This window comes from Lactuca virosa, chromosome 6, assembly GCF_052849685.1.
Source record: "Lactuca virosa cultivar CGN04683 chromosome 6, Lactuca_virosa_CGN04683_v6, whole genome shotgun sequence".
NCBI classification, from domain to species: Eukaryota; Viridiplantae; Streptophyta; class Magnoliopsida; order Asterales; family Asteraceae; genus Lactuca; species Lactuca virosa.
In genome coordinates, this window is record NC_136431.1 from 93,124,266 (window position 1) to 93,140,235 (window position 15,970).

Consider the following 15,970-nt stretch of genomic DNA (forward strand, 5'->3'; position numbering starts at 1 on the left):
TGCCCTAAGCCCACAACCAAACAAGGAACAGGAAGTAAGGCGGAAAGCACACATCCAACTACCTATCGGGTATTAATTATATATAGCACTGATGTATAAACTAAGGTATTATAGAATTAACCACCTAAGGTCCTTTAAGTTATACTGGTTTAATAAAATGGAATAAACCCTTTACTAGTAAGTTTCTAGTTTTGCCTACCAAATGTTCTATTTGAAAAGTATGTTTTGTACTAGAGAACGATGTATTGAATTAGTATAATATGACCTGACCCATACCTGGTACTCCTTATGATTACTTGGTGTATACGGAATATATATATATATATATATATATATATATATATATATATATATATATATATATATATATATATATATATAGCTAAGATCGGATAGATAGTAGGTTGGGTGAATCTGCTCTAAGCCCACAACCAAACAAGGAACAGGAAATAAAGCGGAAAGCACACATCCTACTACTTGTCGGATCCTATTAATATATATCCCTGATGTATAAACTAAGGAATTATAAAGTTAGCATTATAGGCCCCTTCCTACCGAATGTACTAGACTCGATTGTTCTGTTTGTTGTTTGAAAAAGATGTAAGTTTTCCCTAGTTTATAACTATCTTAACTCGAAAATAGTTTGCATTAACTTTCAAGTGGAACTGTCACAATCTGAAAGTAATGGGAAAATGTAAGTACACAGTTGTCTTTTAAATTGACATCCTGCAGTACTGATTACCTTAAAATATGTTTGTTTTGTTAAGGTCATAATGTGATGAGTAGTACCCATACTATACGCTCTCCCTGCAAGAGATTCTGGTTACCAAACACAACTTCATCAAACGGATTGATATGTTGTGAAATAGTCTCACATTTAAGTTATCTGATCATGTATACCCAATTTACTATCACCTTTTGTTTAGAACAATGAGTTAGTAATTATTGGTATAATTAGATCCTGATTTGTTCTTCTGTTATAGTATCTTAGTATGTTCCTTCTGTTATCGTGTATTGTATCTTCCTCCCTGTTTCTCTTTATAGTATGTTCTCTATGTTATCGTGTATTGTATCTACCTCCCTGTTTCTCTTTATAGTATGTTCTAGTGTGAACTGAACCCCTAAACTATACCTATTATAGTTTACAAGTATCTTTACTTTGAACTGTTATTGACTTGAAGAAAAGACTCATTTATCTACTAAGTTATGATGGTACTTTAAAAATGGAGTTTTATAAACTATAAAGTAACATAACTTTTAAAAGAGTTTTTGAAATGTTTTGATCACTTAATACATAAGCAATCCTTTAAAAGATGTTTATAACAAACCATTTACACAATTAAGATTGTATTCAACTTGTATTCCCCCCCCCTTAAAAGCATTTAAAATAGTTAAAAGATTGATTACAGGGGTATGAACTCACCTTATGTGGGTGATTCAATCGAATATGCGCGTAAGGATGAGAAGTTCCACAAATGAAGTCTCGAGACACAAACTAGTGCTAAAAGACATATAAGGCATATATTGGCATGAATTTAGTGTTTAAAAGCAACTAACATGCAAGGAAACACCTTTAGGGACTAGGAAACACTTGGACTAAGTGTTAGAATCACATGTGATTCATCTAAGGAGTGTGTACGACCACAATAGGGAGTGTACGGCCATGGGTGTACGGCCATGGAGTGTACGGCCGTACACTCATGGTAAAAAGTGCACAAAAGTGTGTTTGAATGATAGGGAAGCTTGTGGGACTATTGCTCAACAAGAATAGGAACTAGATTCTCACTTTGGAGGCCCTTTTGGGGTGTTTTGAGGGGTGTACGGCCATACACTCCTTATGTTCTTGAGTTCTTGTCGATTCTAAGGTGTTTAACAAGAGATCCTAACATGTACTAACCGTAGGGGAAGGATACTTACAATTTGGAGGCTCAAAAGGGTTCACATCCACCAAGAACAAGTGTGTGTTCTTGGTGTTCTTGGTGAAAGATGAAGATCTTGAAGATCTACCCAAAAATATGATTTCCATGGATGAAATCAAAGGGTGATACATGATTAAGAAGGATAACAACTCAAAGATGGAAGAAACACTTACGTTTTTGGAGATCTAGGATGAAGAACTCGATGATACTTGAGAGAGAATCGATTTTTTGGACTTGGGAATGTGAGAAATGACTAGAAAATGAAGGATACTCAACATATGAGGCAAGGGTGTACGATCATGATGGGTGTACGGCTGGACACCCATGTGTACGGCCGTACACTCCCTTGGATGGAGTGTTCGACTCGATTTCAACGAGAAGAACTTTAGCAACTCGATCCTATACCCAATGCTTGAATGTACTGAGCTTTAAACCCTTAAACAGACTCTAAACAATGCTAAAAGATAGCAGAAACGAGTCTGACACTCGGTTGAATTGAATGGCTGGACTTACATGGCAAAAATTTTCGGGTTGTCATAATAATAAATATAGATATAGAGCTACTTAAAATATAAATTCTATATACAGTATTTTCCTTAATAACGACTTGATTAAACACTTATTTTTATTTCCATAGCAAAAATTGCGCCTTCACTTTAGAGAATGCAAATAGACCAACATGCCCTTGAAATCAATCCAAATATGTGATTACTAAGGGTATTTCAGTCAAAACACATTATTCAAACATTATAACCTATTATAGGTCACAGTGGACTTTTGGTTAGTAAAATGAAAAAGACAAAAATAACATATATATCAAAAATAACATATAACATATATATATATATATATATATATATATATATATATATATATATATATATATATTAACATTTAATAAAATTAAAAGTATGTATTCCCATTACACCAAAATACAAATACAATATGCATCACTAATTGTGTGAATCAAACAACAATCATATATATAACTACTCGAAACTAATGTCAAACATCCTAGCAAACTTAACCAAACATGCATCCCACAAACAAATATCACAATTCAACAACTAACTGTATTGATACATAAAAGTTGTTCCATAACTGCTCACAGAAGGATGCTTTGCACAACTTCTGTGTAAGCCATGGAATTTTATCTGCTTTGTTCTCCATAACAAGTGGTTTTGAACCTTGTTACAGGTATGTCTTAGATTCCAACTTCTTCTAGTATTAACATAGGCATTATTTAACATGATCAGAGCTTCTTGCTTCCTTTCAATGCCTTCGGCAATCAACATCATTCCCATAATGAAGATCGCATCCAACTGCCCCTGATCGGCTGCATCTTGAAGCAACTGTTTCCCTGCTATTTCTTCCCTTATCGTAAAATACTTCGCTTGGCATACAATAAGTAATAATACAATTTTAAAAATACAAATATAGAAAACTAATTGAATTCGTAATTATCCATATGCTTAAGAAAAGAGTATCGTTCCATCGTTGAAGAGTATGTGTGGGTTGTTCAACTTTCTGCATTTGCTTATCACTTCATACATATGAACACTTAATGGACGAAACCTTAATCGATTTGTGTCTATGGTTTTATATATTGCGTCTGATGATACAGAATCCCTAAAGAGTTTGCAACTATATTCACAAATCAACAAAATTCATCTATTAAACACTAAATTAAGTATGTAGACAAGTATAATAGAAGTAATGCACATCGTACTTACACTAACTGGCACTTTAAAGCATCGATTGGTGATTTTACCACCAACCGTAGTTACTATTTTTTCCAAGTGCGATGGCAAAACAGTGATCCTTGTTCCTTGTTGTCTTGTCTGCATTCTTTCTGACAATAAACTTGCTGCCATTTTGTTGAACTACTTCGATTGTAATTCAAAATATGTAACAACAACGATTTTAGGGTTTATTGATCAACGTGCTGGAAGTTTGATGGTTGGGAATGGATTGTAGTTGATATATCGCTGATAAACTGAAACGACGGGATGACTCTGACTCCAAATTATGGCGCCTAAGTTTTTAGACTATGAATTGACATAATTTCCCTTAAACGTACAAATGTTACTACGTAAATGGTTAGGGTATTTTTGTCAATACCTACGGGCATTTGTGTAAATAAATTAACAGTTTAAATTTAAAAAGATAAAGTTAAATAAAATTATTTTTTATATTTAGAGAGACGAATTTAAATAAAATTATTGACATAAGTAGGATTCGAACCTGAGACTTCAGGTAAGAAGTAAGACGCGTTTTCCAGCAAAACTAAAGTAACTTCCGTTTCTTCAAATTGAATAACCATAATATTATGTTCATTAATATTGCAGCCCATATGTCATCTATGGGTGATACCATCATACCATAAGCAACTACCATATTGACCAATGACCCGTATGTCATCCATGGACACCATAAGCAACTACCATGTTGATCAATGACACATATGTCATCTATAGGTGATACCATGACAACATAAGCAACTACCATGTTGACCAACGACCCGAATGTCATCCATGGACACTATAAGCAACTAGCATGTTGACCAATGACCCGTATGTCATCGATGGGTGATACCATCACACCATAAGCAACTACCATGTTGACCAATGACCCGTATGTCATCCATGGACACGATAAGCGACTACCATGTTGACTAATGACACGTATGTCATCCATGGACACCATAAGCAACTCCCATGTTGACCAATAACCCATATGTCATCCATGGGTGATACCATGACACCATAAGCAACTATCATGTTGACCAATGACCCGTATGTCATCCATGGACACCATAAGCAACTACCATATTGACCAATGACCCGTATGTCATCCATGGGTGATACCATCACACCATAAGCAACTACCATGTTGACCAATGACCTATATGTCATCCATAGACACCATAAGCAACAACCATGTTGACCAATGACTCGTATGTCATCCATGGACACCATAAGCAACTACCATGTTGACCAATGACCTGTATGTCATCCATGGGTGATACCATCACACCATAAGCAACTACCATGTTGACCAATGACGCGTATGTTATCCATGGACACCATAAGCAATTACTGAAGGGTTTTGAGCATTCTAACACTCCTATGGTGTATATGCAACCCTATAAACCTTGGATCTATGTTTTCTCTATTATACATGCAAATATTTTATATTCTAAGGTTTCATCCTAACTAGCATAATATGAAGCAACTATACTACAAGAATCTAGTAGAATGACATACCTTTTGATGTTGTAGCTTGATTCCATGTAGCTTAAGAGCCTAGTGCCTCAAGTGTGACACCTCAAATGGTTCACACAACACCACCAACAACTTGGAATAACTTGAGAGAGAAGTTCTTATGCTCAAATCGGCTAGCCCTCATGTGTACACACCTTAGTGCCAATTTCTTGAGCCATGGGGTCCTTATATATTGTGGCTATTAGGGTTACACCATGTAACTCATGTCTTTCCATATTCTTCATGCTCTATGGGTTAAAACCTCCATGGAGTATCCATGGGTTTAGCCCAACATGAAGAACTATGGATCATAAGCCCACATATATAAGAATGAAGGATTTACACAATCAATCCCCAAATGGACCATGCCAAATCGGGTCAAGTACATACCAATTATAGTTATAGACTTAGACACTAATCCAATAGTCTCCCACTAGGATAAGTCTAAAACTATTATTGCATATGACCATGCAACCCGACTAGCAATCATAGCTCTTAAAAGCTAATGTCGAACTCTGAACAAATCAATGACGCGTCCATTAGATAAGGGATCATATATTCCTCCATTCTAGATATCATATGGACTGAGACATGGATTATAATCATTCTCTCTGTCCATTTGTTGTTTTCCGATTTCCGATTTATGACGACTGACTGATTGAACAAATCACATCAGTTCGGGCTTGGCCAAGCACTTCGGGGTGTCATCACTAAATCATCGAGGGGCCCAAAGATTTCGCTTTTATCCCATCAAGGGTAAAAGGAATGGATAAACTTCGACTCATATGCTTATTCTACTACTTGTTGAATCATACACAAAGGCAAGTTTTATAACATCGAGTTACCAATGCGTTTTCGTACAATCAATGTATAACCAACTCATAGGCAACAACCCATATCTCTAGGTTTGAAGAATATAAGATATTATCGTCTCATGATCACTCATGATAAAATCCATGAAGTGAGTCAAATGAGCGTGGCTTTAATCCAATACTCAGAACTTATGAGCACTCATGAATGTTGTAGCAACTCTTGCTATGTCCAATACCTTAGACATCTACAAGCCAGCTTCATGACAATCTTGCCTTAATACCTACTTCCAACATATTATCGATTGTGGATGGTTTGAATAACTTAGTCATTCAGAAAGAATGACCTAGTTATTCTGGAAGTCAAAACATGCAAAGTGAAACACAAGAATAATCGAATCCAATATGGTCTCAGAACTTATGAATATAAATAGAATACCTTTTATTTATCACCATATTGATTACACATTATTCATTGCATACTGTTTCAAATTATCAACTTTAATACTTGAATTAAAACAATAGTTGTCCCATGCTCCAAGCATGTACACTATGTTTTCTAAACACTAGTCATGCCATACACCAAGTACGCACACTATGTTTGTCCAAACATTAGTTATTCCATACACCAAGTATGCACACTAAGTTTGTATATGATCTTTACTTTGTGAAATAGATCGATTGAACATAATTCCAATGATTCTCATTTCACAGTCCCAAATCCTTATCGCAAATGCAAGAATTCCAAATTCCTGCCATTTACGGAAATCTGTTAGATTTTAAACTTATATGCACGGATCTTCTTGTAATGATTATGCAAAAAGTCACAAAGACTTGTCAACAGTCATTACAGAGTATTCCCATGGAGAACATTCCATGGAAACGAAGTCTCAAATTCAAAGTACATTGCTTTGAACATCCTTCTTGCATTAAGTTTTTTTCTAATCTTACACAGATTGAATAACTTCCACCTATGGAGACATCTCAATATGGTCCTTCAAAAGTTAACACTATACTTCCAACTATTCCTGAGCAACCAATCTTTGGTGAACCTTAGATTATCCTCGACAATTGCTTAATCATTTTATTCATATCCAATTCTAGACCTTTTCCCCTCTTAATGCCCACAGGCATTTGGAAAATTTAGAAAGGATAAATATTATAGCACATGCAATCGATCCTATACCCGAAGCATATGGGACACGATTCATGATGTCTCACATAAAGACATGATTCTAGACCAGTCTTTTGCTACAATATTTTTATTTGCCATGTTTTCATAATTCGACTATGAAGAGGGATGTTGTAATCATAATCAAATTTGAGAATGCAATATATATAGAATTTCCTTAAGTTGAACCATTCCAACATAAAATTCCTATATATGTCCTTGACTAAAGATGATTAAAATCTCAATCTAAGCTTTTAGAATTGAAATGAAGTATAATTTCCTCTCCCTTAATTATAGCAAAACAACTTTTCCCAATTGAAACTTTTGTTTTCTATAATTAATATTGCTAACTTGCAACACATATCTTAATTATCATGCTCCCACTAACAGATGATTATTAGCATAACACTTATGCTCCCACTAGCTTTGACATGTACTCAGAAATCAGCTGGACTTCTAGAAATCAATACTTTATTGACTTTCTTACAAAAGTTCAGACTTCTGATACGAAATGCTTTGATAAAACTTTATCAAAATCATACACCTTTCCTTAGATAGCACACATGTGTATCTAAACAGTTTCAGAACTATGAAAAGAGATGCCGTAATCACAGTCTCAATTGTTTAGACCTTTGCCATTTCGCACAAGTCCATGTTAGTGTGCTGGTTAACCACACACGCTCCACTAACGACTTTGAGAATGCAAATATCACACTTGCTATCTACTTAAAATCTATTTAGTGAAAGTGTTTCCTCACCATCATTTTCATGAATCGGAGAGAAACCTTATGACACTTAGATTTTATGGTGTATGTGTTCCTATCCATGTGCATTTGTCAAAACCATAATCACAAGACAAGGTTAGTGACAAATCCAAACTCATATGGACTGAACTTGTGCAGTCTTAACTTCTTGCCACCTGGAAGCACAAGGGCCTGCCATTGCTTCCAAGTTGTTATGCAACCGATTGAGAACTCTTAGAACTCATATGCAAAGCCAACTTTAACTGGAATGGGCACAGAAATAGGAATATGTCAACACGATAGGTTATAAACCTCAAGTCGTGTGCTAGTGATAAACTACATGTTTTATTCTTGATTAGTTCTTGAAACTCTTTCAGGATCTTTTAGACTCCCACTGTCCTCTTGACATATAAGACTCTCTTGCCAAGAACCATTCCTTGACAAAACAAATATTCAAGAGATAGTGCGGATTCTTATCAAGACTTACACTTCACACAATTTAGCCTTAGTTGGTCTTTGTTTTATCCAAAACATCACAACTTACCAATTTCAAATGTACAAGAGTAGAACACATTTTACTCTTACATTTGACAAGTGTTATAAACCTTCTTTAAGATATGTCACTCAAGTTACAATCTTGGAGTATGACTCTAAGAATTGTTTTTGTACGAAGTATGACTCATCTTCTTGATTTAACCATTTCAACAATTCACGATTCCTCTTCTTAGCCATAGGAATGCACTAAGATGTCCTTAGAGGACTAATTGTGATATGATTTCTTAATCATTAAGATGATCACAAAACATGATACTAAAGTACTCTCCCATCTTTTCAGATTTGAGAAACGTTTATCTCTCTGCCTAATTTGATTCTTCTCATTCGTTCTGCCATACATCGAAACTTTTCCAATGCTTCAGAATTATACTTAAACTTGTAAGTATAACCATATTTACTAAAGACTTTAGTAAATCATGACGAATAGTCTTATCGATCTTTTGTGGTGGAGTTGGCCAGTGCACAAGAATGTGTACTCGATCCCTTAGTTCTTCACTTGACTCACATATACATGTGAACAAGGAATTAGTCTTAATTTTCCAAAGCTGAAAGTTCTCATTCATCATACTATACAACTTGCACGATTCCAAGTTTCGGTCCAATTGAAAACTTGGGTGATGAGAATCTTTCCTTATTTGGTAAATTTAGACACTACCACAAAAGAAAGAATCAAATTCATATTTCCATTATTGCTAGAAACATACAAACACCAATTTTTCATAAATGCCATTGCAAGGAGATATAATAAAATAAAACAAAATTTTATTTATTTATAAAATGCGGAAAAACTTTTTCCTTACAATGCAACTTTAAATGAAAACTATGCTATTACATATTTTCTAGCAATTTATCATAACTCCTAAGTAGTGGCTCAAGAATCCGATCTTCGAACCATGCGATTGAAATCCATCTTCGCGATCAGATTCAACATACTCTTTCTTTAAGGTTCATTCCCTTTGCTTGATCCTGCCAAACATCAAAATGTAACCGAGTCACATTTTGTATTAAGAATCATCAATAAGGAACTTAACAGAGTTAGATAGTGGACTTACCTGAAGCAGAGTCAAACTTTTTGACTTCACCTTTTCTCAGATCTTTCAGGTAGTTAGGGCAGCTTCGCAACCAATGCCCCTTCCTTTGGCATTAGAACCATATGGACTCTTTGGTAATGGTACATGGGACTATCTCAGACTTAGCCTTTCTCTTTACCATTTGGTCAACCGAGTTGACTATGGCCCATCCCTTTCCATTGGGAAGAGAAAGCTTTTCTGGATACCCAATGTTACCATTGTCAATGTCCATGGAAGTTGATCTTCTAATCAAGTTTGCTTTACCAGTGCTCCAAATCATAGCTGATTCAGCAGCACCAAGCAAATAGATAAGATCATTAAGGGTCATGTCATAGTCTGTTACATAGTAGTCCCAAAGGAAACTCACTATGTGACTTAGAAAGTGATTGAAGAACCAACTTTCTCAAGACTTTGACACCCAACACTCCCGGCTTGTCAATATGTGACTTTGATGAAGTATTGAATCAAGTAATGAATGTAAAATCAGAGTTACGAGAATTAAGAACACCAAGAGTAAATAATATCTGGTTTCAGCTCTATTATGCTTCAAGTTTACAAAGAGATAACTGACAAGACCGACTCCCCTAAAACTCTTATCTATCTCCAAGTAACACTCCTATTTATAGGAGAACTATAAAGCATACAAAAAATACTAAGGTATTGCATTAGACTTTAACATAAAAGTACCTTAGTAAATACATAACTAACGAAAACAACTATTACACAGACTTCAACATATTACAACATAAATTCGACCTTACAATCCCCCCCTTTGTAATAATATCGAACTTCTCAATTGGTAAGAATATGTGCAGCAAAATGTATCATTCTGCAAATCTCTGTATACCAGCTCATCACCTTCTTTAACTCTGCTTTATCACCATCATTGTTCTTTTTGCAGTTATTCATACGAACAATGAAGTTCGTATATTGAGCTGTAGTATATTTTTCCACTTCACTTGCTTGAAATAGAAATCTTTTTGCTTTCCCATTCTTGTCTTTTCCAGCAAATACCAATCCAAATGGCTTCAAACAGATCTCTCCATCAGCATATTTCTTCAGTTCTGCTTGAGTCTTCGTCACATCCATAGCCACTTTTACTTCCTTCCCAAGTGTTGCTGAAAATTCAACATCAGTCAAGGCTAGACAATCATAGTAATTGTCTATGAAAATTTTGATATGACCAAGACCTAGTCTCAAAATTTCCTTATCAGTTCCCTGAAGTTGCGAAGCATTCATGTCTTTCAAAATTAAGGCAACTTGAATAAGATCATTCAAGTTCATGAGAGGGAAATCTACAATGGAGAAATCACACGCAACATTGTTTGCCCTAACAACATGATAACGAAAGTTTTGTATCATGTTTTCAAACATTACGTCTTTTGTGATACTCAACACCCTTGTAATCTTGATGAGTGACCAAAATTCATTGTGTTCCTTTCCAACAACAACATGAAACCTAAGTTTCATATGCAAAAAGTCATCTTCATTGTGTGTTCTTTAATTCCGCAAGCCAAACCAATGTTCATAAATCACATCAATTGGTATCAATTGTTTTGATTTCGTTCTTGCTTGAGGCTAATATCGAAGGACTAAAGGTTTGGGAAATGACTGGGAAATTGATAATTGTTATTTCGATTGTTGATTTGGAGTCGAAGATCGATTGCTCATTTGGGTCATTGCTTGAAGAAACGAATCTGTAATTAGACGTCGATTGATGAACAAATGGTTGATGTAGTTGGAATCGATAGTTTGGATGTCGATTGGTCTAACTCAAAAAGCGATTTTGTTGTTGTTTAACGAATAGTCGATGGTTGTTGACGAATGCAAAGAATTGGATTGGGGAAATAACGAATCGAAGGATTTAGTGATACCGGGCCTAACGAAAGTTTGTAATTTTTGACATTTCAAGCAAAAGTTTCGTTAAAATGGTGTTGTGGATTTCGTGATTGAAACTAACGAATGGGAAGGAAGAAAATTTTTTGTTACTGGTTCACGAGATTGGGGAAGAAGACAACACAAAAGTTTCGACATTGGTCCTTAATGTTTCGACAATTTGGCAGTTTTTACCCACTTTCGAAAGTTGGGGTAATTTTCGACAGTTTGGAAGAAATAATGGAGAATTTTCGAAATTGGTCCCTGAAATTTCGACAGCTTGGCAGCATTAGTCCAGATTCGACATCGGGACATATTTTCGACATTTTGGGACAAAAGGCAGAAATTTCGAAAGCAGTCCCTGAAGTTTCGAAAATTTAGTTATTCATACCCAATTTCGAAAATGGACTTATTTTGCTGTGAAATTGAAGAAAATGCATTTCAGGCCCCTACAGTTAATGCGAATTGATGCTTTCTACCCAGTTTCGAAAAAGGGGGAGAGTTTCGCATTTTTGGCTGTTTTGGACGCAACGGGTCACTGCAGAATTTTGAAATTGACAATTTTTACCCATTTTTTAGAAATTTTGTCAAAGGCGGTCCGTGAACGAAGCTAAAAATTGAAGATTTTTTCGGTTTTCCGGATTGAAGTTAAAATTTTATGCCACATGTTAAGGGGGAGTTTTGACAAGAAAAATTCTGAATAGAGCACATTCTCTTTCCTTGTTGGTTTTATAATCAAATTTCGATTATAAAAAGGGGGAGAAATTTATATGGAAATTCGAAGTTGAATTTTTCATATTACGCAGACTTGTAGACCGAAGTGACCTTGAATTTTTGAAGTTTATGAAATAATTCGATTGGAGATTCGGAAGTGATTTCGGTTCAAGATGGGTTTGGATTTATTGAATATTTTTGGGGTGTGTTTTTATGCTCACATTTAGGGTGATTATTTGGAGTTTGAGAAGCTCGTAATCATTCGTTGATGCTCGGTTCGTATGGTCTCACATCCTAGAACCCAAATTGAAGAATCATGGAAGAATTGAAGATTTGAAGTTCATCTCAACATATGTCACGCTTGAGGCTCGGATCGCATAGTTGCTCGATTTTGGAAGATTTGAAGTGGGTCATCCATTCCTAACTTTGAAGGGGAGAATGTTGGGTAAAAAGTTATCCATGTATGACTTTGTAAATGGGTTGACTTTTGTAGACCCACTTGCATGTGGTGCATTAGCCTTGTGACATGAGATAGAGAGTGAGAGAGAGACATGTAAACACCTCTATATAAGGTGGGTTCATACCACTTAAGGAGGTGTGCTTGAGAGATGTAAAATTGAGTGTGTAAGTGTGTGTTATTCATGTAGATTTAGATCTAGATCCCTTTTTGTAACACCATACATAATCGAATGCATCTCTTAAATACCGAAATCACCATGTTCATTGTGTGTTCTTTAATTCCGCAAGCCAAACCAATGTTCATAAATCACATCAGACTTCATCTCCAAGATGTGAGCACACATAGACCTTGCTTGCCAATAGGGCTTGAGTGACCTTGTGGGTTAGGGAGAATAATTGGAGGATGTGGAGGAATTGAAGTATGATTTCCATGATCCAACCACGGGACATCATCTTCATTAGGAAAGTTTGTTCCTATAGATTTGGAAAGATCATAGTTGTCTGAACCAAACATCTAAAATGGGAGATATTCAAGTTAGTTGATTTAAGTCCTTAATATAACACCCAATATGAAATATTAAGGCTAGGACCCAACACAATATTTTATAACTTGGAAGAGGGATGCCGTAATCCAAGCTATAAACTATTTAAAGGTAGGTGAATGATGATTCACCAATTTCCACCATGAAAAATGAAATAATTTATTAGGTTTTAATTGGATTTGAAACTCCTAGATCTTTTGAGATTCGTTCAACTTTTCAATGGCATGTTTCAATCCTGATTGTGCCCTCTCAAGTTTTGTGACTGGGATGCTAAGGATCACAAAACAAGGTGTGAATAACCATGCAAATATACTTGGTACCCTTAATATTTATCACTTAATCGATGTGTCGGTTAACCACACGCGCTCCACCGATCCTATGATAAACATTAAGTTATCATTTGCCTACCTTGTTAAATCCAGGTTAGTGTGCCGGTTAACCACACACGCTCCACTAATGATTTAAGCAAAGTGAAAAGTGTAATTTCATGGGTTAGCACCAAATTCACATTTTCCTAAAGTAACTAAGATTGGGAATTTATAAAAGGTTTAGTTACTTTATATTTATCATTATACTTATAATGAAGGGAGAATTATAGTCCTTGTCCTACCCGTTCGGCTAACGACCCTCCACCAGTCAAGGAAGCGGTGGGTGAGAGTGGACACCCATTAAACTGCCATTTTATAGGCAGTAACATTATACCCCCCTTATAGACCGGCTTCGTGAATGAGGCCTACTAACGGTAAGACTGACTTTGTTCTTATACATATATATATTATTAACTTCTAATACTATAAAGTATAAGAGTTGAATTTTAACTTTTAAAATTCCAAGGGTTTTACTTGGAATTAAAGTATTCATGAGGAGAAACTTTACAAATTCCAAAACTTGAGGGCAAGTTTTGAACTATTCAAAAACTTTTGGATTTTCATAACTTATGAGTTTAATTAAGGTTTTAAAAACTTTAATGAAGAGACTCTTGAACATCCATAACTTGAGGACAAGTTATGGAGTTCATAAAACAAAAAGACTCTTCAATTGTGTAACCTATGAATTTTAATGGATCTTTAAAAGAAATGATTTTTGGTAATCCATAACTTGAGGACAAATTATGGACTCCATTAAAAAACATTTAGATCAAGAATTAACTAAGAACCAATTTGCAAATAATTCCTATGATCTACCAAAAACTCATAAGTGTATGAAAAATCATATCAACAATTTCAAGAATTACATAAACACATATAAAACTTGAAATTTTGATAACAACCTTGAAATTGGTTTACCATAATCATTACCACATCAAAAATAGGTTTTATAAGTCCAACATAGTTTAAGGTAATGATTCTAGACCAATTCCAGCCTTAAAACTCAAAGATATGCTGTCAGGGGGTCCAACTCGTCGAGTGCATGAACCAACTCGACGAGTTGGATGAATTTAGGCATGGACTCGTCGAGTCCCTTAATGGACTCGGCGAGTCAGCTGACCAGACAGCATACAAACTTCGATTTTCAGCAATTTGCATCAAGTATAACTGAAAACAAGCCTAGTCTCTGATACTACTGAAGGGTTTTGAGCATTCTAACACTCCTATGGTGTACATGAAACCCTGTAAACCTTGGATCTATGTTTTCTCTATTATACATGAAAATATTTGATATTCCAAGGTTTCATCCTAACTAGCATAATATGAAGCAACTATACTACAAGAATCTAGTAGAATGACATACCTTTTGATGTTGTAGCTTGATTCCATGGAGCTTAAGAGCCTAGTGCCTCAAGTGTGACACCTCAAATGGTTCACACAACACCACCAACAACTTGGAATAACTTGAGAGAGAAGTTCTTATGCTCAAATCGGCTAGCCCTCATGTGTACACACCTTAGTTCCAATTTCTTGAGCCATGGGGTCCTTATATATTGTGGCTATTAGGGTTACACCATGTAACTCATGTCTTTCCATATTCTTCATGCTTCATGGGTTAAAACCTCCATGGAGTATCCATGGGTTACTCCATGGGTTTAGCCCAACATGAAGAACTATGGATCATAAGCCCACATATATAAGAATGAAGGATTTACACAATCAATCCCCATATATTTAATTAATCTCCTTTTGATCACAAAATTAATTCCAAATTAATTTTTGATCAATACTAATTAAATAATATGATTTCATATTAATATATTAGAATTTATAATATATTAACAAATCATAAATATCCTTTTCTCATAAAAGTCTATCCAAATTGTTTCGATGCCATGCAACCCAAATGGACCATGCCAAATCGGGTCAAGTACATACCAATTATAGTTATGGACTTAGACACTAATCCAACAATTACCATGTGGACCAATGACCCGTATGTCATCCATGGACATCATAAGTAACTACCATGTTGACCAATGACCCGTATGTCATCCATGGGTGATACCATCACACCATAAGCAACTACCATGTTGACCAATGACCCGTATGTCATCCATGGACACCATAAGCAACTACCATATTGAACAATGACCCATATGTCATCTATGGACACCATAAGCAACTACCATGTTGACCAATGACCCATATGTCATCCATGGACACCATAAGCAACTACCATGTTGACCAATGACCCATATGTCATCCATGGGTATGCCATAGACACCATAAGCAACTACCGTGTTGACCAATAACCCGTATGTCATCCATGGACAACATAAGCAACTATCGTGTTGACCAATGACCCGTATGTCATCCATGGACACCATAAGCAACAACCATGTTAACCAATGATCCATATGTCCTCCATGGACACCATAAGCAACTACCATGTTGACCAATGACCCATATGTCATCCATG